Here is a 26,693-nt window from a genome sequence, read left to right as displayed (position 1 = left end):
TTAGATTGCCTCTCTGAGTCCTGCTGAAGAAACATCTGTTTCTTTTTTCTTCAATCAACGTGTACCCTGAAGGTTCCCAAATTCAAAAATGATTATATTTCATGTCATTTATGTGCCTTACAGTTTGACAAATTTAACTTGTAAGAATAAGTGATTCCGTGTTCAATTTACGTTGATCCCATTTTCATCCAAACATCCAAAGAGAGCGAACCATTATAGATTGATAAAAGCTACTGATTGATCTATTGATTTCCAGACCTTAAATCTCCAAGGGAAGTCTTTGTAAAGTACGTGTTCATAAAATTCTTGTTCTGCCACAAAAGCTCCCAGTGGATTGTGTTTCTCAACTACAAGGAAAATCATCAGGGACAAACCCAGAAAATGTTTCTTTAGTATACACTAGGCAGGAGGGCCTTCCAAATTCAGTCTCAATCTGGTTTCTTCAAAGGTTTATTTTTATTTCATTTTTGAAAACTTTTAATTTGAAGAGGGGGGAAAAAGCCCTTTAAAGCATAACAACCCGCAGTGATGTAAGTGCCTTTCTGTCTCATATATAATCATGTCTGTTTGGGCGTGCTGGGTGTCATGTCCAGGGCTATGGTGCCACATTGAGAACAATATTGAACTAAATAGTTTTGACAGAACAGTCAGACCTTTTCTTGGGGCTCCTGCTATATTGCATATCTGCTTCTTTGTACACAACAGGGTGGGTGAGTGATGGAAAGCAGAGAGTTCAATTGTGGTTCGAGTCTGCAAAAGAGCCATCAGTAGATCTTCTTTATTGATTTGCACTAATGCTGGGGAGACAGAGTACAGGCTACTATATTTTCCAGAATATCAGGTAAAAGTAAAAGCAAAATCATTTTTCTAAACTGTGCTCCCTAGTACAAAAAATAGTTTGGGCTATATCCATGTAGATTGATGTAAGTCCTTGTAGACTAGGCTTAGAGAACTTTGTTAAACTCAGCTCCTCTTTTCCATAACTGTATGGAAAGTAGTTTATAGCATTGGGGTTGCATGAGTGATCTTTAGATGCCTTGTCTCTAGGCAAAGTGATGGGTGCCTTCTTTGATAGGGAGCTCATCTTTCTGACTGCAAAATTTAGTGAGATAATTTATTGAGAGATTTTTAACTCAATAATATTAAGTGCTTTTGCCACTGTCCCAGACTCCCATTCCCACTCCAGAGGGTAGTTTGGCTATTACTTATGTGTACCCCAGGATAGAAATAAGAAACTTTATTTTTAAAAAAAGAGCTGAATTTACCAAAGAAGGGGAGAGACTCTGTAAGTAGATGTATCCAAAATTGGGAGATACATTCTAGGAGACCAAGGAAAAGCATAGGTTCTGGAGGCCTTCCATGAGAGAAGGAACCTGGTTCCCCAGCAGCTTTAAGAGACATAACAACATTGGGGACTCCCAAGAAAATAAGCCATGCCCTTGATTTTGGGGCTATGTAACTTCTTTATGTACTGGAGAAGCGAAGACTACCTATAATGAGGCCTAAGAATTGCTTCCAGGAAACCACTTTTGTTGTGCAGATGTGGCCTTTCACTCTCTCAGCCCAACTCTACAAGGAAAATCATTACCCTCCCCTCTTTGTAGGATGTGACATTCAGAATGAAAGTCTCCCTGACAACATGGGACATGACTTCCAGGGATGAGTATGGCCCTGGCACTGTGAGATTGACAAATCTTCCTGACCAAAAGGGGAAAAAGAAATGTAATAAAATAGGCTTCAGTGTCTAGGAGAGAGATTACATATAGTCAAGAGGCTATTCTGGAACTTCTCTCATGCAAGCTTCAGTAATATAGTGCTAATTGCCATGGTTTGCTAAACTCCAATCAACATTACTTCTGTTAACTCTTAAGAACATGTAGGGCTCAAAATGAGACTCTATAAAAGTTTCGTGCACTAAATTTGCTTTCCTGGAACCTATCATTTCCAGAGAGTTCCTAGGCTAGATAAATTCTGACACCCAGAGTGACCAGCCTCTCTAAGATTATCAACTAATTATATCCCCCATCCTTTAGGGTTGACAGCCCTTCTCAACATGAAAAAGTCAGAATGGGCACTGCCTAAAGATTCTTATAGATTAGGAGAAGGATCAAAGAAGAAGGAGGAGTTATAACAGAGAAAACAGGATTTAACAAATGAGTCTGACTGCTGAATCACTATATTGATATTTCTTTTAGCCTCCAGTGTGTTGGAGCAGCTATGAGGAAAAATCTGAAATAATGGAATGGTAAACCATAAACTCTGAAACCTGCTCTGTAAGTATTTGTTGAAGTGTACTTTGAAAATTATTGCTTTTTCTTTTTTTTCTTTGCATATATGCTATATTTCACAATACGCATCATTTTTAAAAAGAAAGAGAAATGACAAGCATCTAATGGGGTGGCAGGCAGGAGGCTGATGGAACTTAACTCTGAGAGCACGATCCTTTGGTCTCATGGGGTCATGGTGCTGATGCTCGGCACAAGGGAAAGATCTGCCCACCTGTTATGGACCACGTGGGTTTACGCAGTGACTGCAATGGACTGAAGACCAAAGTCCTCAGCAGCAACTATGTTCCTCAAGTTTTATTTTGATATATTACTTTTTCAGAACTCTTATTGCCACTAAGAGAACTGGAATCTTATGCTTGGTTTGAGGTCTCCCCATCATATACAATGGATAAATTCTTTTAAATTAGGGGTCATAAATAAGTTCAGCCAGTAGATACATTTTAATTAGCATTCTCTTATTTAAATTTTAGACAGCATTGTACCTCTCTTTTTAATTCAGAAGATTTATATCATTTCTATTTGAATTTCTAGCTCCTTTTGAAAAATTGCATAATCTAGAATCCTTAGGTCCACATTCCCATTGTATTTGTCCTCCAGAGCTGTATAACAAATGTGATGCAAACTCTCTAGGTCACTACTATTTTTTCCATTTCCTTGTCTCCCCACGTAGGCCTGCTTCACTTCTTTACATTTGTTGCATGGTCCTTATTTCCAAATTCTCTTTTAAATTGAACAGAAACTGATGGCAAACTGGAAATTAGGGGTAAAGTGCAAGGGTAGATAAAGTGAAAGCCTGAACTCTCAAGCAAAGGCCACAACAAATTAAGTTTTGTTTACTCATTGAGGCTTGGAACACAGAGATCAGAATGGAGTAGGAGATGCAGCGATCTACTAAGGTATCCCAACACTTAATGACTTGAATCGACAACATTTATCTCACGTTACATTTTCTATGTGCTGGGGATATGAGAGTGACTAACCTGATCTGTTCTGGCTTGAGTCTCTTCTGAGGTTTCAGTCAGACGTTAGTTGGGCGTGGGGTTCTCATGAGGTTTTCTTCACTCATGGTCATGGCTGGAGAAATTTTCTCATCTGGAACAGCTGGGGATCCTCAGGCATCTCTCTCCATTTTTACATAGTTTCCCCACATGGAATTCCCAGCATAGTGGCCAGGCTCCAAAGAAAAGTGTCCCCAGGGCGTGAGCCAGGTAGAAGTTATAGCCAGTTTAAAACTTAGCCTCAGAAATCCTGTAACTTCTCTTCTACCACAGTTTCTGGCTTGGAGCAGGCACGGGTCCCCTCCAGATTTAAGGGATGTGAACGTGAAACTCTGCCTCTTGGTGGGAGGGGCATCAGTCACATTGTAAGAAGACCTTGTGGGATGGGGGTTATGTGTTGGTGCATACATCTTTGGAAAGTAAAATTAACCACAAATAAAAATAGGAAATAAGGTCAGGAATGCAGAGAATTTGGGTAAGGATATAAAAAGCATATAAGAATTCAGGTTTCTTTATAAGAATAGAAGACAATGTCTGGGGTTTAAGTATTTGTTTGCATGTGTTGGTTTGTTTTTCCTCCACTTGACCATAGCCCATAGATGAACTTGAGCTGGCCCAGTTCACTTAACCTCTTTAGCATTCCCACCCTGGACAATGTCATTTGCTGTTAGCTAGTTCTCCACTTCCACTAAACAAACCACCGTCCTAGCTCCTATTCCTAACTACCCTCTCAGTCTCTTCCTGGCTCTCCTGGTCTGGGTCAATCTCTTCTCCTTTCATTCAATCTGTGCTCCTTTTTCTGCCTTTAGAATTTAGGCTAAATTTTCCACCAGGCAGCCTTTTTGGCTTCTGTCAGCATATTCCCTTAAGGAATCAACACTTATTGTACATTTAGCTCTCTCAAACAGCATAACTGGCCCTTTCCTATTGAAATGCGTTTTTAAAAAGTGCATTGTCTTTAAAAATCACCATTCCTCTCTTCTTTCCATCTATGTAAAGTCTTTGACATAGAAGAAACTTCCATTTTCTCATTTTGCAGATGGGAAAACAGAAGCCAAGATAGGTGAAGAGCCAACCCAGGATTACACAGTTGGAACTTGGCAAAGGGACACAGCCTGCACCTCCTGATTTGGGCTTTGGAACTCTTTTCACCACCTAGGGGTCAAAATTGGTGGACAGCCTACAGACCTGGACAAGCCTGGCCAACAGACATATCTTCTTTGGCTAACACTCAGTGTTATGTTTTGTTTTGTTTTTAAGTCTTTTTTTTTAAGTGCAGACTTTACAGCTCTCTGCAGATGCCACTAATCTCTCCCTCCACATCATTTCACATATTTCATTACCTGCCTTGCCTCTGAAAGCATTTGATTTGTGCCCCTCCCCTCCGGCATATAACTGTGCATATTTCCTGAAAAAAGGAATCTTATTCAATAATAAAAGCTAACATTTGCTGATATTCTATATTCCAGGCAATTTATAGCATAATCCATTTATTACTCACAACACCCTTACTCAAATTTCCATTTCACAGATGAGACACAGAGAGGTTAAGTAATTTGCCCAGTCTCACACACAATAAAGACTGAGGGATAGAATTTGCACCCACACACTCTTACCATGAAGCTCATACTCCCAACCAGTCTGCTGAAGAAAGTCTAGATAGACAATTATGGTAGCAATAAATATGGGTAAAGTGAACCAACATTTTTAAAGTAGTCACTACAAGCTTATATTTGAAAGGGTGGAATGAAAGAGCATTAAAGTCCTAATGTAGGCCATCTGCTAAATGAAATATTATTGTCCACACATCATGAAAGGTGAACTTCACTACCTCAAAAATGCCTACCATCTGGATTTGGTTTTTCAGACTGAAATTCAAACTTTGAAGCATCTTAACCAAATCACAGTCTTAATCTATTTTTAGTCTCCAAATGCTTGTGTGGCTAGTGTAAAGATGAATGGAATTTGAAAGTGGCCATTAAGATTACTACAGCATGATGGAAACTAGAATCTACTATATAAATCTAAATCCCTGCATAAATTTTTTAGAAAAGACTTATTGCTCAAAAATAAAAATACAAATCATCCTCATTTTCTAAATCATAACTACTGATGACCATATCCAGTACGGTGAGAGGTCATTATATTATTCTGGATATAGTACTATGTCTAAATTTTCCTAGTAGTCTTAACTGCCCAGGGGATTTACTACTTCATGTACTTGCCAAGATAGAAGGTAATTCTGCATAATTCCTGTGACTGAACATTATTGATGCTCTAAATGCATGGAACATTTAATACGTGTAGTGAGTCAAGCAGGATCAGTTATTGAAATGAATTACGATTTTTACACCCAACCACTGAAGACCCAATTAGAAAACTGATTGCTTTTGAGGATTCTGTCTCCTTAATTTGTCCTATTTACAGAACAGGATTCAGCAGCTGAAGAAATTCACACTAGGGTCAGTTGGTGGTAGGACTCGAAGACCAGGTTAAAGTATTTGAACTCTTACAGACAACACGCAGCTATTTAAGGTTTGTTGAGCAAAGTGAGTGATATGAACAAAGAAGTGTTTGGAGAAGGTTAAACAGGCAGTGTTGTGCAGAAGGTTCTCCATCATGTGGTGACAAGAAAATGGGTGTGCCAAGAGGAAACACTGAATTAACTCTTGTCAGTGTGCAAAGAACAAATTGAGTTCAACAGCTATCACTTCAGACCAGCATCCTGAATACTTTGGTCATTTTTAAGTCACCAGCTTTATAACTCTGGATCCTTACAGACTGAAAAACTCCGAAGACTAAATATAGAAACCTGGGGAAGAAAGAGAGGGGGAAAGAGACCTGAAAGGCTTGATGAAGTGAGAGAAATACCTCATGTGTCCGAGGAATTGACATGGAAAAAGACCAGTGATCAAGTGTAAATCTAACTTCATCGATGATTCTTTCTTGGGTCCCTGGATTATTTCTGACTTCTTATTTCCCTGAATTGCTCCATTTCTTTGGTGATTCAACCCTTTTCTCATGTCTTCTGCAGTAGATGTCCATATCTACACTGGTACAGACTGGGGAGGTTTCCACTTTATCTAGAGCTGAGTGGTGGCCATGCATTTAGCAAAATAACCCGTTACCTATATGTTGAGTCAAGAATAGTTATCTTCTGCCATGTCAATGAACAATAGTCATCAAATCACCAATCCAAAATATTTTCTATCCAGTTTAGCTAATAATGTTTTATAGTTTCAGAAAATTTACCAGAATAGGAAATTGGTCTCACATTAAAAATTCTCAATTTTATTACTTACACTATGGCATAAAGCCAGATCTAGCAAGGATGCACTTGCTCTCAGGGAGCCTAGTCTTAAGTTTTGTACTGTATCCCAGCTCTGCATGGCCTTATCAAGAGACCTTAATAAACTGACTGGATAAATAGGCAGTGAAGTGAAGTGAGAATTCTGATCTATCGCTTATCTCAGAATGAGATTAGCCTGTCTCCTTCTTTCTCTTGACTTTTCTTTCTCTGAACTCCTCCTCTCTTGTAGATTCATCCAGTAAATAGTTTGGGGGCATCTATGGTGCAGGCATTATACCATATGCTTGAGATGCAGAGGTACCTGCTTTATGGGGCTTATATCAAGAGGGGACACAGACATGAAACAAATAAGTAAACCAGCCAAATTAAATTTAGGAATTATGATGAGTACTATGAAGGGAAAGAAAGGGTATGAATAAGAGAAAGACCTGCAGGACATACCTCCTTCAGATAAACTGGTCGGGGAAGACACAGTGATGTTTAAGCTACTTAAACTCAAAGGAGTAACAGGAACTAGCTAGAGTAGAGCAGTTAAGGGAATGGGCATTACTGGCAGAAAAACAGGAGGTATCCTGAGAGTGAAAAGAAATTTCTGATAAGTGCAAGGACCTAAAACCTTTCTCTCTCCCTCTCTCCCTTTCTTTCTCTCTCTCTCTGCTTTCCCATCAGTATTTCTGTTTTTCCCTTATTACCTAACTTTATATCACATTCTTTTTGTTTCTACTGTTTCTCCATAAATTCAGTATTGTATAAAACACGATATGCTTAGGGAATTGGGGCCAGAGTTTCAACTTGTATTTGTTATTTAGAAATTAGGCAACACTTCTTGGGATTTATCTTTATGATATAGACCTTTAAGTATAATTATGGGAGAAGGTTATTCCATGATTTTAAAAGCTCCAGAATCCCATAAGAAAAGACATAAACTCATCTATTAGTGAGCACAGAGATATACCAACATGTCTGATGTACAGAGGGTCTTGATGGAAGCCACATTATGAAGAAACAATGTAGTTTCTGAGAGACAACTGCCATAAGAAAGAAAGGATGAACTGGATACCAGTATAGGACCTGAATGCTACAGAGAATTATCATTTATACAAAGTACAAAGCTCTACCAGAGTTTCTGAGATGGCTCTATGCCTTGGGAGAACAGGAGTGGCTGTATAGACTGCTGGTTGTCTACCCATAACCACTGTCTCCTTCTTCCTTAGTATTGAAATCCCAATTTTGCTAAATAGGTGCAGGGCCCAGCACAAAGGTTAAATTCCCTAGCCTTCTTTACAGCTAGGTAGGACATTGTGTCTAAATTCTGGCCAAGTAGAAGCATTCTATGGACTTCCAGAAAGACTTCTTGAAGGGAGTTGACTCTTTTGCCCTTCCCCTCATCTTACTTCTCACCCCCAGAATATGGCTATGATAGCTGGAGCTATAGCAGCTATTTTAGATCATTATGTGACCTCATGTTAGGAGAGTGGAGAAGACAGAACAAGGTTTGGTGCTGATGACAATAAAACCTACACATTAGCCTTAAATTGCTTACCTTTACATTTCTGTTTTACAAGTGAGAAATACACTTCTATGTTATGGAAAGTACTGCTTTTGTTTTGTTGCAGTTTTTTATTTTATGGATGAAGGGCAGTTTCTAAAATATGTAGCTCTGATTTGGGGTTGTATAGTTGTTTCTGTCATATATTGCTGACAACTATAATTTTTCATGATTCTATAGGTTAGGAATTTCATCAGGAAGCAGGATGAACAGTTCTTTATCTCCATTTGATATAAGATGGAGTCACCTACGTAGCTGCATTCATCTGAGAGCTTGGCTAGGCCCAGAATACCATGATGGCCTCTCAATCTCCATGACCTTTCTCCATGGGACCTTCAATCATTCATTAACTTAGCTTGGACTTCCTTCCAGCAAGCCTATATCAGCTGGGTCCCAACAGGAAGGAAGAAGGAGCTATCAGATCTCTTAAGCCTGAGTTCAGAAGTCCCAGAATATCACTTCTATCACATTCTATTGGTCAAAACAAGTCACAAGCCCAGCCCAATTCACAGGGAGTGGAAAGAGAATTCACCTCTTGATGTTAGGAGCAGCATGCATGTACAAGGATGGGAATAATAATTGGCAGTCATATTTAAAGACTATACATCAAATTAGTTAAAGTAAAAGAACAATATATCATTATCTATTTGAGCCACTCTGTTACAAAACTGCCCACTGTGAGCTAGATGGAAAACTGGAAAGAAAAAAAAAAAAAACAAAAAACAAAACTAAGAGAGCTGGATGATAAGAGTGATAAAGATGAAAGTGCTGGAGATCTTAAGACTGGTGATGACAGAGCTGCAAAATATGACAGACGCTCCCAGGGGGAGATAAGGACAGGTCACTACCACCACTGGTGTGACCTGGAGCATTACAGATGAAATCTATATGGAACAAGAGACAACAGTGGATAATGAGAGCAACCGCTAAGGCAGAAAGATTCGAGTCACCAGGATTAGTTCAAATCATATGCAAGAGCCTCCTCTCTCCCTCTCCTTAAACCCCCTCCCTCCCGGCCTCAGCACAGACACCTAAAGAGACTGAAAGGTTTGCTTCACTGTTTGCACGTAGATAGAACAATTGCACGTAGTGGAACATGCTATTAAAGTGACCTTCCTAGGATGTACAAGCTGGTGATATTCAAGATACATTTAAGTTAAAAAGGAATAAAATGAAAATATTATATCCTCATATTTCTTAAACGTATCCTTGCATATTATTTAACTTAATGCAAATTTATGTATGTATTTTCATATATATATACACACACATATAAGAAAAATCTAGAAGAATTTTATTATCTCTAGATTATAAATTACTGGATAAGTTTATCTTCTCTTTGCTTATCTATTTAATTTTTCTGCCATGAACATGCATTGTTTTATCATTTTTAAGTTCAGTTTTGCTAAAAAAATATGACGAACTTTTTCATATTTCCCTGAGGAAAAATAATGAAGTTACGTCTTACTTATAAATGGCCTTTCATTGATCATTTTTATAGCAAATTGGCAGTCATCATTGCTAAGAAGGGTCCCATGTTTGCCTCAGATCAGCAGAGGGTCATATTAACACTCCTGCATAAAGATTTACAATCCCATGGTACATATCTTAGGTGTTTCAATGCCAAAGATTAAAGAAATTTCAAAAGAACAACCAGAAGGTTGAATTATTGAAATGCTAATGAAGACATGCCCTAAAAGAAAATTGCAGGGAGTCTTCATAGTTTTTAAGGCTTCATCTGAAAGACCTTTGCAGAATAAACATGGTGTTCAATTTATGTTTCTCAAAAGGGCTACTGGAATTTCAACTGGTCTCCCAAAGAGTATTTTAAAAGCACAAGTTAGATGAACAGCCAGTACATTTTCTATTTGGCTTCCACATGATCCATGTGTCCACAATAAGAATTTGTGTTCAATTCAAATTCACTCACTCACTCAGTCAATAGATATAGAATGTTGAATGGAGTGGGTTGGCCTGGGGAGGAGGAATAATATACTGACAGAAAGTGTTGCAACATATTTACATTAAAATTGGCATTTCTACATTTAAAATGATAGTACATTTTAAAAACTGGCACCTCCTAAGGAAATAAAGATTTTGTATATTTACTATCCATCTATGTTCATGTGGTAAAAGTGAGTATGTATTCTGCCTCTTTAAAAAAAAAAAGCCCATAGAGAAAAACCAGGCATAAATAGCCTAAATGACTATAAAGTTGACTGTAGAAATATGTTCAATGTAATATACATATATATATATATGAATATATATGTGTGTGTTTAGATGGATGGACAGATGGACAGATGGATGGAAGGATGTATGGTTACATAGACAGACAAGTAGACAGATACCTTCCATATATGATAGATATTCTTTATACAGTATGCATAAAGATATACAGGCTTATAAAACACATTGATCAGGTTGAAAAATAACACTTTTAGCCCCATAACCTCATTTAAAATATCTCACTATAGATTAAAATTACACTGATTTTCCATGTTCATGTACTGGTTTGATCTCTAAGTTTGAATGCCATAATGTAAAAATCAGAGGTGAATTCAATCCATTTGTGTGACATTACATCACTTCTGAAACACCAGAGGAGAGAGAACAAGTAAACTGACCCTCATTGTTGATAGTTTTTCATGTATAATTAACTGATGAGAAAAAAAACAACAAACCTCTCATCCTGCTTAGGAATAAAAGCATGACTGTCTTCTTTACATATAGTATGCCTGAGCATTCGTATGTTGTCTCACACCCATATATATATATTGTAGGCTACAATAAATTCTACAATGGCAAAGTCCTGAAACATTCAGAAGAGGAAAAAATCAGAAACTTAGATGAAAGGCGCATCCAATTAAGAACCTAGAGGAAAAAAGACATGGCTATTTCAAATGTAATGCAAAGGTCCTTTTACAGCTTGCTGTGCTTTGGGCTGTTTTAATGACCAAACGACCTGTCACTGACACGGTGCTGAGCCTCTGTTTCCTCAAACTTTAGACCAAAAAGCAGGAACAATTACCAAGTTGGAACTTAACTGACACCGGTTTCTTAACAAGATTCCTCACCCAGCACAAACTCAGAAAAGCCATTCTCTTGTTGAATGAGAAATTTCCATAATTTTGTTTTTAGTCTTGCATGGTTAGATCATCTCAATAAACAAGCAGCTATTAGATAGAAAACAGAATATGTGCAAAAACTCAGTTGATAAGTTTCCTTGTTCTAAATTTATAGATCAAATGAATTTCTAGTGAAGCCAAAATTTAATGGTCGAGTGATCACAGACACGATAGCAACAGGATATTTTGCTTGATATTTTGAGTTTTAAGATGTTATATTTCAGAGAATAGAAGACAAATGTTTTCACTTTAGCATACAGATAATGAGAAGCTATAAGATTCCAAGTCTTATCCAAAGACTTATTCAAATCCAACACATGGACAGTTTCCCTAGCTCTTCATTTATTGATTGATTCATTCATTAAGCAACATATATATATATATATATAGTGCTATGAGCTAGGCAGGGATTGTGGTAAACTCAGGTAACAGGGAACCCAAATATGTTAAACAGGAAAGTGTTAGCAGAGTGAAAATGATATTAGATATTAGAGATAGGACACTGAAGTCAGAATCTATTGCAAAAGAAGTTAGGCTTCTCAACAATTTTTCAGTTGCCATCTGAAGGTTTGGTTGGGGATGAAAATAGAACTAAAAGGGTGACTAAGTGACAGACAGAAATTATGAAATTGAGGAGGCATGTCACTAACTGGGCCGCTAGCAGCAGACAAGCCATACAAAAAGTTTTCAAGGTAGATTATGAGGAGGGCCACTGGCAGTCCCAAGTTACGAGAGGAAGGGGAAGTAGAAGATGGAAACCCAGGAATAACAATGCAATAATGAGTGTGGATTCAGAGAAAATTTTATTATCCTTCCTACTCATGGGTATTCTCTGAGATTGCCGGCATGGTTCAGGGAAACGAGGGCTACACATGCATCCACAGTGGTCTGAATCTGCTATACTCCAGCTGTACTAACACACGGCCAGTGAAATGGACCATAGTATGGAAAATATAATGTGTGATTTACTTCTGTCAAATTGTAAAGCTGAGGCAGATTTCTGCAGCTGCCTACATTGGACAAGCAGAGATCCATTGAGTACATTAAGATGTCAATGACCAATCAGGTGGACCTTGTTTTTTTCTATTCCAAATTCCCAAATTTCTAAAGAACTTCCTGGAAATCCAAAAATTTTAACTTTTCATAAATTGGGCAACTGAACACATGCAAGGCTACGTACAATTTTTATCTTACTGTGACTATCCAGTCATTTTGCTGATGAAATTTAATGATTAGGTGCTGCCCCAGACTCTGCTGGAAATGTGGTCTAATCTATGATACATACCCTAAATTACCTTTCTAAAACCCTAAACTTTCTGTATCCAGAAATCCATCTGAGGATTCAGATAAGGGATTATATAACTGTATTCTACTTTTTCTCCATAGAGACAGTCTGATTTTGGATTTAGAAACATTTTGTAGTAATTATTCTTTTTACTGAAACCTTGAAAAAAAAGAGTTATGTTTTTATCTTTAAATATGCTTGTAATTGCACATTTCTATAGCATTCCAGAAATGAAAATAACAGTAATAATAATTAATAGCTAACATTAAGAGCTAACTTTTGCTAGATTTTTAATTAAAATCTTCAGATTTATTTTCTCTTACTGACATAAAGGTGGGCCTAGGCCCTGGTACTTTACCACAAATGCTAGTGACATGACACATGCTTGCATCTCTCTTGATCACCTGATGACCACAGTCATGGAATCTTCTTTAGACCTCTGTCTTAGTGTTGCTGAAGAACACAACAGCTTGTACTGAGAGTCAAGCCTGACTCCTTGGGATTCCTGGAGCTCTGGCAACCTTTTGTTCTTCCCTTCAAATCATTTATCACATTGTTATTGTATATTTGTTTCTCTGTCTTTCTTCGCATAGTAAAACTACATGAAATGCATACTGGAATGGTCTATGGAATGAGCGAAAGTTTACTTTGGTTTTGATTTAGTGAATGAATGTGGCCTTAATCCATGATCTCTACTTCTTGACTCTGGCTACAATTCCATAAGGATTCTATTAGTGCTTGCTCTGATATTGGACTCATAAAATGAGATTTCCCAAATATCTGCTTATCCTCTGATCTCTGCATTTGTTTAAGATTGTCAACAATGGGGCCTTGAATATCCCAATTCAGCTGGTCTGTATGTCATACCCTTGCCCAATTTGATGGACAAGTAGACCTGGTATTAAATCTTGGATTTACCATGTACTCATGATGTGACCTTCAGAACTTTATTTACACTATTTAAAATATCTGCCTTTTCAGAGTTTTAGGATTAAATAATATAATGTATTAATGTTCCTGGGACATAGTAGTAGGTGAATGAATGTAAGTTTTCTCCCTTCTTTAAATAGCCAGAGAGTAAAGGACATCTAACACAAGATTAGAACTATGGATTTGATGGGTGCATTAGTCAGGGTTTGCCAGGGAAACAGAACTGAAAGCATATATATATATATATATATATATATATATATATACACATACATACATATGCAAATATTATGAGATTTATTATGTGGAAAAGGGCAAGTTCAAATTCCATAGGGCAAGCCATAAGCTGGAAACCCCAGTGGATGTTTTTGATGTATTTCCCAGGAGAATCTGGCTGGCTAAAGTAGTAGTGGAAATTTTTTCTTCTGAATTCTGAAATCAACAGTTCTCCCTTTAGAGCCTTCAACTTACTGGATAAGAGAATCTCTTTAGTTGATTGTAGATGTAATTGACCATAGATAAATGTAATCACTTACAAATTATTTAAATTCATAAAATATCAATCAGGCCAGTGTTTGCTTGGCTGAACAATAAGGCATTATACCTTAGACAAGGTAACAAATGAACTTAACCATTACAGTCCATCCTTTGTCAACTTGGCATGCATACATATCTCATTAAACCATAATTAATCTCTAAATAAAAGCTGTCATATTTTTGCCTAACAATATTCTACTATCCTGAGTACAAACAGAAACACACTAGCTCTTTCCCCAGGAGAACATGCAGGTCCCTGGGTAACATTCACTCTTAAACTTGATAGTCTATTATTTAAATACAATGACATAAATTTTTTACAACTCATGTTATATGATAAGTAGATAAGATAGGGAATACAACAGGTATTTGCTTTATGTACAAAAGTAAACATATTCATAACAACACAAGGAAGAAATATTCATAATCATTACTAATCTTGTTTCTGTAACTGGTCACATGGTTGTGGCTCATATTTATAACTACCTTCTTCTATTACCTATTCCACATTCCCTTTTTGCTAAGCAAGCACCTCAGCTGGTCATGGCTCTTTGCCTGGTAGGGTGACCTAAACCTTCATTCCTGAAGTTTCTGGGACATTAATAGTCCTGTTGAATTGGGTTGCTGCAGTTTTCTATTGACTTTAATCACAGGGCACGATAGTACTAAGAGATGCCCTAGGGGATCTCCTGTATTCCAGACAAACTCTTCTTTACCTCCATTGTGGAGTAAGGGTCCTATTTCCCCTTGATAAGCAAGATCAACCACCCCAGCCAGTACAGTAATTCCCTTCTTTGCTAATTGATTCACAGGCATGAGCTGTTCAAAGTTGCTGGGTAGCAGTCTTAACTTCCAGTTCAATGGAAACATTGTTATGTCTCCGTGGTGGAAGTATGCCTCCTTTTGGAACTCAGACCTATAGACCAGAACAGCTTAAGGTTATGGTGTCAGGAAGTAAAATTTTTTCTGATGGATTGTGTGATAATAGTGAGTGATGCCACTTTCATTTCCACCCCTTTATTCCTGGAACTGTGAATCCTGGGTATGGGAGGAACACTACCATAGAGCGGACCTGGTTTAGCATATATATGGCCTCCTGGAGAACATTGCCCCACCCCTGCAAAGTATTGCCACACAGTTGGTGCTACAAGTCTTCAAAAGGCCATTCCACTGTTCTATCCTGTTATTTCAGGATGACGGGGAACTTGGTAGGACCAATGAATTCCACCATTCTTGTAGTTCATTTGCTGGGAAGTAGGTTTCTGGATCAAAACAGCAATGGGCAATAGTTGACTGCTTAGTTTGTAAACTAAGCAGTCACAAAAATAAGAGCGATTTTGTAATTAAATTCTCAGCTATGTGTAACTTCTACAGTTGTCTAATATAATCTGTTTTACATATAATTTCCAAGTGTGTAAAGAACTATATCACTTTGATTCCCATGCAGTAATGGATTATCCAACTGATCCCTAAGGAATCATTGAAAGTATTTAGGTCAGTAGAAAATTAGGAATGCCAGAAGCATATTTTAAAACTTTTGATTTTTTTTTCACTAGTACATTTTTATGTTTTATTAGCAATTTCAATTACAGTTTGAATTGTTGTAAATGTTCCATGGTATTAGCACACGTTTACACCATTCACTTGCCATTTTTTGCACACTTTTGATATTTGATTTTTTTAATAAAAAGTGGATGTAGTAACCCAGAGACAATCCAAAATTCTGTTAGACTTTCCCATTCATAATTTTTTGAATTTGTATTATTTTTACTTTCAAATATATGGAATAGAAGGTGCTATAATTTTCTCAGTGCTTCATGCTTTTGTTATATCCTTTGCCCCATGTGCCACATAAAATCTGGGACTCAGAGAAGAGGTACTAGAAATGAAATGGAGCCTAAATATGAAACACATTTCAAAATAGGAATAGATGATAATTCTTGCTTGCTAGTGGATTGTAAAGATTAATGGCAAGGGAAGAGTCAAAGATCTTTCTACAACTATATACATCAAATATTTCACATCACCCAAGTAATCTATGTTAGGTCAAATAAATTACATAGCTTGACCTACCTAAAGATACTCTATATTACAATATTCTATGTATTGAGTTTCCTCTTTTCTGCTTCACAGTTTCAGGACCAAGCCTATTTTTAAAGTTATAACCTATTTCATCTTCTCATCTTTGAAAAAAAAGCCAAATAATTTCTTTTAAACCCTGTCATGAATGATGTAATTCCCTCAATCTTCCACATTTCTCTCCCTTTCTCCTAACCTCCAATACATTCCCTCCTCAACTCTCCAAGATGACTGGACAACTGAGTAGCTGAGGGCAGGGATTAAGTTCCACAGGGTCAAAATAAGGAAGTACCTGGAAGACGTAGATGGTATTATCACAATTAGGGAGCAATGAAACCAAAGACTGGGAAAAGCCAAAGACACAGGTGAACACATAAAAACACCAGGTCCTGATGACTGCAGTAGGAATAACACAGGGCTCACATAATTAATGGTCTGGAGGCCAGTGGAAGAATGATCAAGGTATAAGAAAACAAGGTGCTTAATATGTGCAGCTCCCTATTTTAGCAGTAGGTAGAACATGACAGGTAAGACCTTCTTGAAGATCAGGGCAAACCCAGAATAGAAATTCAACAGGCACATTTTTCTCTCATAATCATGCTTGATATTGTGTGGCTCTAGGCTTTGAGAATTCTAAAATGTTCATGTCATGTCTGAAGATGCCTGAACGTTAGTAAAACTAAAGGGTTAACCCTGAGCTCACAGTAAAATAAAAGGTCTTTTCAATTATTTACTGGACAGTTTAGACCCATGTCCATATGAGCAAGCTAGTTCCTTGGAGAGGAGTTACTGTGCGGCTAGAGTCGGTAAGATTCCAGTTTTGAGACAGGCAAAAAAGCACTCCAGAAAATTCTATAAAGTAAAAAATAATCACTCTTATAAGCCAGAAGCAGCTAGAATTCCATAGATGAGATATTCAGTTTAATTTTCTATATAGTATTTTATCCACGTGAAATATGTCGACTTGGACCCCCAGCTAGGTGACCTCACTTAAAAGTAATGTGATCAAAGTGGTGTTTTTCTTTTACACATTTTTGAGGCCAGGAAACCTTTCTACAGTGTTTGTAATGTCCCAGAACTCCTACACCTGTGGGACCTGAAAGTAATGGAGCAGATACAAATGAAACATGTCCTCCGTGACCACATTTTTCTTTCAAAAACCCCCAGAGATTCAAAACACAGTTTGAAAGCCAGTGGACTAAGACAATGAATTAAAACATCTCATTTTTTCCTCCTGAGATGGGGGTTTAACTCCAGCGTAGGAATCCAAGGGAAGCATTGTCAACTGGTCTTTAGATATTTACTGTGAGTTTTCTATTTTTCCAAAGGGCAGACGAGTTTATTGAAAAGGCAAAATGTCTAAACTCTGCAAAGGTGCTTATACTTCTGGGCCTTTCTCTGGTAAACTATATGCTGTTGAAGTAAAAGTATTATATGAGCTGAAGCCATAAAATATAAATACATACATTTCTCCCAAGAATGACAAATTCTCATGTCGCCTGTCTTTAAAAAAATATGCTCATTATCCCATTTTTCTTCAGAGAGTTCATGTACAAATGTATCTTTTGGGATGCAGGTAAGGTATTCTGAGACACATCAGAAATAATTTCAAGTAATACAGACACATTTTTTTCCCTGGAATGAAGAACACCTTGGATTCTAGCAATAATTCAGCAGTAAGACTCCAATGTAAGAGTTATTAAGTGGGCCACAAATGCCTCCTCTCAGTAATTGCTACCTCTTCTATGCCTTCAATGAAAAAGGATACAAGGTCCTATATTTTGTGATTTAAGGCAATCAATATGTATATTATCTATTTAAATATGAATTCAAACCAGTATTACACATTGCTTTCCTAGGGCTTCATATCCAGATATATTAGCACTTTTTAATTGATCTTATGGAACTCAACAAAAGCCATTATGTTTGTTTAAAAAAAAAAGAAAAAGAAAATCCTCTAGTGAACATGTAATAGTGAGTTCTAGAAAGCCAGATAATTTCTTTGCTTAATAATAGTTTTCTTTCCTCTTGGCTGCAGATTCTCATAACTAGCACCATGCCAAACATTCGAAGATTGGATTATGGCCTGTCGTACTTGATTATTTTTGTCAGCATGCTGACCCGGGGTGCCCTTTTCTTGTGTTGTTCCTTCTGTTTCCATTTTTCATGTCATCCAGCTTTTCATCTTGTCAATCAGCTTTTGACTTCCTGATTAAAGTGTCTGTCACAGGAGCAGCCTGGTCTCCAGTCAGTTGTTTAATTTGTTCCTCATGGCATCCAATTGAGTTATTCATCTGGCCCAGCTGTTCCCAAGTGCTTCCAGCATCACTTTTTCATGTGTTTGGGTTTAACCTCTATATCTATGTACAGCAGTGTGAATTGTTCCATTCATACTGTTGACTGTGGATCACTTTGCCTTCCTAATGCCTTGACGCTACTAGGCTGGCTGCTAAGCTGTGGTCAAACCACCTGAGAAAAGCAATATTTCAATCTGATGTTATGGTAACAAGTACAACTAAACAGACTAGTTTTCAAGAATTATAGCAGGCCCCCCTTTTAACAATTATGACAATGTAATGGAAACTCTGGACTGTTCAGATTCAGATCCACCCAAAAATAATGTTGATGATGCTTGGCAGAGGAAAGGAAATATTAGTCTGCCAACATTGTGGGTACTGCCGTGAGTGCTCCACAATCTATTGCTGCATTAGGTGACATAAGACACTCTCTTGGCCTGAACTGATGCAGATATTCAAGTGGAAAAATGAAATTAAGTAAATCTGCTGAGCTTGCAATGCTAAAACTTGTCTTCCAGTGGTAAGATGATTTATATTATGCAACATTCAAGAAGCCACATAATGCAACGGGAAACGGGAAGAAAAGAGAACTAGGGTACATTTCCCCACTCTCTCTCTCTTAGCTATTCAAACCTAATCAATTCAAAATTTCACTAGATTGTTTATGAGTGAGCCATTCCTTCCTGCTATTCCTATCATGTTTCTCCCGTACCCCCTACAAGGTTGAAATGGTAATTCCATTACAGTAGTTTGAAAATATCCAGAGACCATGTACCTAGGACTTAAAAGAATGTCAAATTAGTCTAATAAGAATCAGGCAGCAAGCTTAATACAACTCAACAAACCTCCTTCCATTTTAGTTTGATTTCATGGAAATATTTGAAAGGAATTCCATTGTTACTGTAAGAACATGTATTTATTTCCTTGGCTTAATAATATGAGGTATAGTGGAAATATGTAGAAATCCTGAAAAGATTAAAAAAGTTGATAGCATACTATCTAAGCAAGGCTACTGCCAATTTAACAAAAGAAATAAAATCATCTTTCTGACTAAGGGTTCTTACAAATATTTTTAATTTGTTCTGCAGGGTATCGTGCATTTACTGAGTAATATTATTAACAATAATATTGTGTCTTATTCCAGAGTTTTAATATATCTCTTTTTTAATTAGAAAAATGTATTGAGTAAAGTTTCAATTGGCAAAAAGTAATAATTATGGAGAGTAATGTAGTTCAATATATGTGTTTCTGATTTTGTTCTAGTTAGAAAAATCCCACAGGATCCCTAATGGAGGATTTTTTTTGAAGTATTTATCAGGAAAGAAGGTTTTTTCTATCTTTTCAATGAGAGTTTTTCCATTTTTTTGTCTTGAATGGATTCACTTTTCTCTTCTTTTCCAAAATCACATCTCTTGATGAGTCTTTTGAGGGTCTTCTCTAGCGAGATAACTATCATGATTGGCACTCAGTGCTCACTGAACACATCTTCAAGTGTGACTTCCTGTGCTGTAGAAGTTACAAAGTTGCTAGACTCCCTTGCAGCTAGGGTTCCAGATATGCTTTAAATTTTCCCCATTAAACATACTTGTGAAAGGTTTGGAAAGTGTAAGTGAGGCAAATGCCATTATTTTGCCATTTCTATCAATTATATTGAAGGGACACCCATGTACCTACTTGGTTTTGCTATAGCAGTAGTGGCAGACATAACTGTTGTCAAGTGGCTAAGGTGAGGGATAGCTATTGTTTACTGAGGAGAGATGTGATAGGTACTGCATAACCATGAAGCCAACAATTGTGGAGGAAGTCCCCTGACCTGAATCACACCTAAGAAGTGTGCCTCTGGGGCCTACAGTTCAGGTTCCTCACCATTATATTTGACTGCCTTGATGGGCCAGTTCTACATTAAGCCTCTGGAAGTTATTCCTGGAGTTCAATCCAGAGCCTATCTCTAGTCCTTCTAATGATTTATAAGCTCCTAATACCCTGTATTAAACCCCTTTGTGATAGCAGTAGAGTAATATCTTAACTGTAAATTAATGCTTGTTGATATAATGTTTGTCTTTCCACTTAAAAAAAAATCTGTTGTTTTAATGCTGGTGGCATAGAGCAAAGACCAAATGATTTGGAGTAATATATAACATTTATTGACTATGATCTTGGATAAATTTCTAAATTTATCTGAGCCCAACTTTCCTCATCTGAAAAGAAAGAGAAATAATACTTAAATCTTCAGTTGAAACAAAGAGAAATGAAATACGTTTAATGTCTGGAACATTGGTGTAAGCACTCAACAAATGTCAGCTCCCTTCTTCAATGTCTAAATTTGAAGAGTTAGGTCTTGACATAGTATTTTCCACTAAGCTAATCAAGAATAACTTTAAGTGTAGAAAACAAAAAGCTCTGGCACAGCATTTTATACTTATTTAAAAGCCTATCTCTGTGTCAATCTGGATCCAGCGAACCAACTATTCATTGATACCAATACTAAATTATATACAGGGAATCAGACCCACTGAGATTTCCAGATTGCTATAGTCAACTTTTTGGAAAATGATTTGATTTGGAGTAAAGAGTGTCTGGTGTTACGTATGTACATTCTTGCTTAACACTATGTAAAAATGAAGTGATTCTCAATCCAGGAAATATCAAATTAAAGATTACAGTGGAACTTTAACCCTACCTCCTCATTTGGGCACTTTTGACTAACTAACATAGTAAAAATAATACTCCAATTACTTCAGATAAAATAACTGAATTGCCAGCTACCATCTCCTCTCAAAAGGAGTCCATCTAGATTCTAGACATAAAAAGGGACCTGAAAGCTAGGCTGGTGCATGTGTTAGAAGATATAGTAGTATAAATCCATGCCTCCACATCTGTTTCTGGGAAACCCGCCAAGGATACCATCTAGACATATTATAATAAAAACTTTAAAACCCTATAGGTGGCGTGTCCCTCCCTTGGGCACATGCACATTAACCTCTCTAATGTGTACTCTTTCTTTTTGATAAAATTCTCTTCCAATAAACTTTACTACTTATGACTACTGGCCCTCTTATCTCTAAATTCTTTCAGTTTCCAGACTATCGAACCTGGATCAGGGCTCAGCTGGTACCATTGCAGGCAGGGCATAGGTTACATATTCTGGTGACTATGGCAGGTGTGACTTCAAAAGATCCCAGGAGAGCAATTTCCTCCACAGAAGACATCAGCCCTCAAGACCTAATAATGGGCAGTGTGTCCAGCACCTGACTGATAGCCCCCTGGGCCACATCCTGAAAAATTATAATAATCTGCTGACCACTGAATTGAAAAAGAAAAAGTTAATTTCTTATTTTAATGTTGCTTGGCCTCAATATAAACTGGGAGATGGAGAAGAATGGCTGGAAAATTGCACTCTTGGCTTTCACACCATTCTCCCTCTAATTAGATCTTTTTTGTAAAAGAAAAGGGAAATGGTCTGAAATTTCCTATGTCCAGCTTTTATGGCTCTATATTAAGACAAAGCCATGAGGGGAGCTTGTAAAGCATGTTATATTTAGTGGGAATTAAGAGATGAATCCTTTCTGTCTCAGGAAGAGAAGGAGGCAGATATTTCTAAATGGCCCATTGTTAGATAAACTTCCAAAGTTAAAACCTCAAAAAGACTTAAAGGAAAAGGCTTCCAAGCCCACTGAGTTCCCTCCTTATTCAAGTACAGCAGGACACATGTGCAGTGGAGCCCCTTACCACCTCCCAGGAGAAAGGAAAAAGCAGCTCCGAAGGAAACAGAATGCATTTGTCTGGGAAGTAGCCAACAGGGAAATGGGAACTATAAGGGTTCACATTTCTTTTTCTCTGACCGACTTAGCAGAGTATAAGAAGTAATTGGGAAAATTTTCTAAAGACCCCTCCAAGTTTCTGGAGGAATTTAAAAACCTGGTCCTCACCTATGAATTCAACAGGGAGACATTCAAGTCATTCTCTCCTCCTGCTGTACTCTGGAAGAGAAATAAGGTTTTGGGTAAAAGCCCAAGGTCAGGCAAACAAACCACATGGGGAACAGCAGTGACAAAGGCAGACATGGGAGACTAGTGGAGGTTGTGAAAAAATATACTAATGTAAATAACTCTAGCCTCCCATGGAATATTACTGTTAAGTTACCCATGTTCCCCAAGTGACAACTACCTAATTCTAATACTCTCTGCAACTATTTCCTCTCTATTCTATATAGTATCTCTATGATCAGAGTACATCTAAACAGGACCTGCCCATCTGTGCCATGTTTAAAACAGCTCAATCTGGATCATTATTAAAGGTGGCATCCTGGGCACCAGAATTCCTAATTCAACAGCACACCAGCACATAAGATGGTTGTCCACATTCCCGTGTGACTGGGACATCATTATATGACAGTTTCTCATTTTTCAATATTGCCTGCTACAAACCTGTAACCTCCTGCTCCCACACTCAGGAACTTATGCAGAAGAGGTGGCAGAAAGATCGTAAGGGTGGTGGGATGGAGCAGATTATGAAAGAACAGTAGTTTCATATTTTCTAATAACCCCCAACCCTTCCAATATTGCCAGCAATTTTTGCGTATTCCTACATGCACTCTCTCAACTCTGTGAAAATATCAAAAATGAACCCCCAACCTCCCTTTAAGATTAAAGGGACTAAACTCTCTTGGGGGGATTGAAGGAGGTTAAAATAGGACAACTGTAAGTTCCTGGCTTCCTATTCAGCTCTGAAAGAGTTAACAGACAACTCCAAGCCCCTTGTTTCTTATCTAGCTCCCAATGAACTAATACAGAGCTATAAACTTCAGCTGCGAAATTCCTAGAACAAAAATTCCCCTAAAGCCCTCAAACCTTCCCAAACCATTGCAATCTCCCCAAACCATAAAAGCTTGTTAAATTTTGGGCCCAAAACAAACTCTTATTTAATAATAGGAAGCATATGATCATAAAGAATGTTAACCATTTGCCCAAAGACAATTTCAGGTATGTGACAACAAACCATGAATTCTGCTAGCTATCTCTTCCTAGAACTAGAAGACACCTAGTATTCAAAAGTTACTACTGATTGACCTTATACTTTCTATGGAAACCTGCCACTGGCAAAACTTTCCTATAAAACAAGCCGGTCCATGCCACTCAGCGCATGTCTCTCCCTTGGGCATGCCCCTGTTAACCTCTCTAACATGTACACTCTCTTTTTGATAAACTTCTCTTTTAATAAACCTTAATACTTATGCCTAAAAAAAGAAAAAAACCTGCAGGCAAACAGATATCAAGTACAATGACAATTATTTTTTAAAAAAAGTACCTACATGGGGACAATAATCAGACTAAGAGCAGACTTCTCCCAAAAATTCCCCAAAGGAATGATATATGCAAAGGGAAAATAACTATCAACATAGAATGTAATACCCAGCTAAACTAAGAGTGGGGGGGGGGGCATAAAATAAAGCCAGTTTTTGGCTTGCAGAAAAATTTACCAGAAAGTACAGAGAGCTCTCATATATCCTCTCATCACACACACACAAATAATTTCCTTTACTATTAACAACCTGCATTATGTGGTACATTTATTATAATTGATGAACCAATATTGATACATTATTAGTAACTAAAGTCCATGGTTTACATTAGGATTTGCCCTTTATGTATACATTTTTCAAGAAGAAGGAAATTGAAATAAGAAGAAAAGAGAAATATTTAAGAAATAATAAAGAACAAAAGGAAATAGGAAGGATGTAGGTAAAGCTAACATAAATTAATCACATAAAATAAAATAATAATTTTGAATAATTGAACATAGAAAAACAATATGGAGTCAAACTTCTGTAGAAAAATGTAATCTAAGATCCCAGGAAAGGGGTAAAGGTGGATATTGTTTTTGATGATCATAGAAGTACTGTATTGAGCGGAAGAGAATAAAACTACTGATTAACCTTATACTTTCTAAGTCAAGTATAGGAATTAAAGTTCAGAAAGTTCTATGAGAATAGAAGTAGAATGGATATTTACTATAGAAATCAATAGAGAAGGAAAAAGAATAAAATAAAACTTGATCAACTCAATACAAGCCAAAAAAGTTCGATGATGAACCAAAGAAAATCATAGGAAAAAGAAAAATTAAATAGGGTTATAAAATGTATTTAAATGTATTAGAAGTCGTAACTAATGTGATTGTTGGTGGATTAACTTTGGAGTTAATGACGGAAGTTACCAGAAAGGAGGTCTTTTGGTTTTGATTTTTAAAATTCTAACTATGTGTTTTTTAGCAAGGGTCATGAGTCATATTAAAATCATAACAATACCACAAGCCTGAAAGGGAAAAAAATAGAAATAATTCCAGACAAATAATATCCCCAAAAGGCTAAAATAGTAAAATTAATATAAAATAAAACAGATTTTGAGAAAAAATGTGAGTGATAAGTGATAGACGGTTACTTCATAATAATGAAGGAAAAAATGTCTAGGTATATAATCCTGACCCTTTATACTCCTTAAAAAGCAATGCCAAAATACATAAAACAGGAATTTCAAAAATCACAAGGAAAATTAAGTCTAGCAAGCACAGTGCTCAATTTTAACATACATTTATTAATAAATCAAGATAAAAAATTAATAATAAAATATAAAGACAGCCCAATTAATTTTGGTATAAAGGGCATATCTAAAATCCTATTTATAAAATTAGAGGTTATATTAGAGGTCAATCTTTGTTTTTTAAGTATATGTGAGCTATATGAAAACTGAACACAAAAATACAGAAACCAAATATTTCACATGGTGGAAAATCAGTATAATATAGACCTCAAACTATTAGGGTAATAAAACAAATTGAGAATACATTATAAGAAAGTAATTGGAGGACTTGCTACCAATATTCAGAAAAACAAAAGGACTATAAGAGAATATTGTGAAGTTGAACGCCAATAAAGTATGCTCGATACAATGGATAAATTTCCAGAGAGACACAAACTACCAAAACTAACTTAAGAAGAAATAAACATATGAATAGAACCATAAAGTAAAGAGATTCAATTAGTAAAAAGGAAGAAACAAGCAAAGAAACTAAAATAAATAAAATTCCCAAGGAAAATAAACCGAAGACCAGAGTGCTCACTGGTGAATTTTACCAAACACTGAAAGAAGAATAAACACTGGTCCTTCAAAAACTGCTCTCAAAAAATGAAAGAGAGAACACTTCCAAATTCATTCTATAAAGCCAGTACTAATATGATACTTAAACTAGCAAGACATCACAAGAAAAGTAACAACAGACCAACATCCCTTATGAATAGATGCAAAAATCTTCTACAAAATATTAGCAGGTTGAATCCAGCAACACATAAAAGGGTTACATACCATAACCAGGTAAAATTTATTCCAGGAATGCAGAATTTCTTTAACATAAAAGCAATCAATCAAAATCATAAAAATAGCATAAAATACCCTCAACCCCCTCATAAAAGCCCACATAGTCATCTCAGTAAATGTAGGACAAAGTATTTGATAAAATCCAACACATTTTCATGATAAAAATAGTAAAAAAAAAAAAGAAAAGAAAAGAAAAGAAAAATAGGAGTAATGGAAATTCCTGCAATCTGATAAAGGGCATCTATGAAAAACTAACATCATACGTAGTGATGAAAGACTTGTTCCTAAGATCAGGAACAAGATAAAGATATCCACACTCACCAACTGCTATTCAACATTGTGCTGGAGGATCAAACCAAGGCAATAAGGCAATTAGGCAAAACAAAACAAAGGTGTGCAGATTGGAAAGAAAGAGGCAAAACTAGCACTATTTGCAGATTATATATATTTTATATATGTAACATTTATGTATGTATGTATGTATATGCAAATATTAAGTATATAGAAAATTCTAAGGAATCCACAAAAAATATTAGAACAAATAAACAAGTTCTTCAAGATTGCAGGATATAAGATCAATATACAAGTACGAATTTTACCTCTATATACTAGCAATGAAGTAATGAAAAGTCCTTAATATAACAACATCAAAAAGAATAAACTTAGCAAAGTAAGTAAAAGACTTATGCACTGAAAACTATAAAAACATTGTTGATAGATATTAAAGAAGACCTCAGTAGGTGCAAAGGTATCTTATTTTCATTGATTGGAAAATTTAACATTGTTAAGATGTCAAATACTCTTTAAATAGTATGAAGTTAGATAATTCCCACTTTGAGATTTCAAACTTACTACAAAGCTACAGTAATCAAGAGAGTGTGGTATTGGTATTAGGATAGACATACAGATCAATGGAAAAGAG

Source organism: Tamandua tetradactyla, chromosome 7, assembly GCF_023851605.1.
Source record: "Tamandua tetradactyla isolate mTamTet1 chromosome 7, mTamTet1.pri, whole genome shotgun sequence".
Taxonomy (NCBI): domain Eukaryota; kingdom Metazoa; phylum Chordata; class Mammalia; order Pilosa; family Myrmecophagidae; genus Tamandua; species Tamandua tetradactyla.
The sequence above is the reverse complement of the archived record's forward strand: the minus strand, read 5'-3'. Positions refer to the sequence as shown.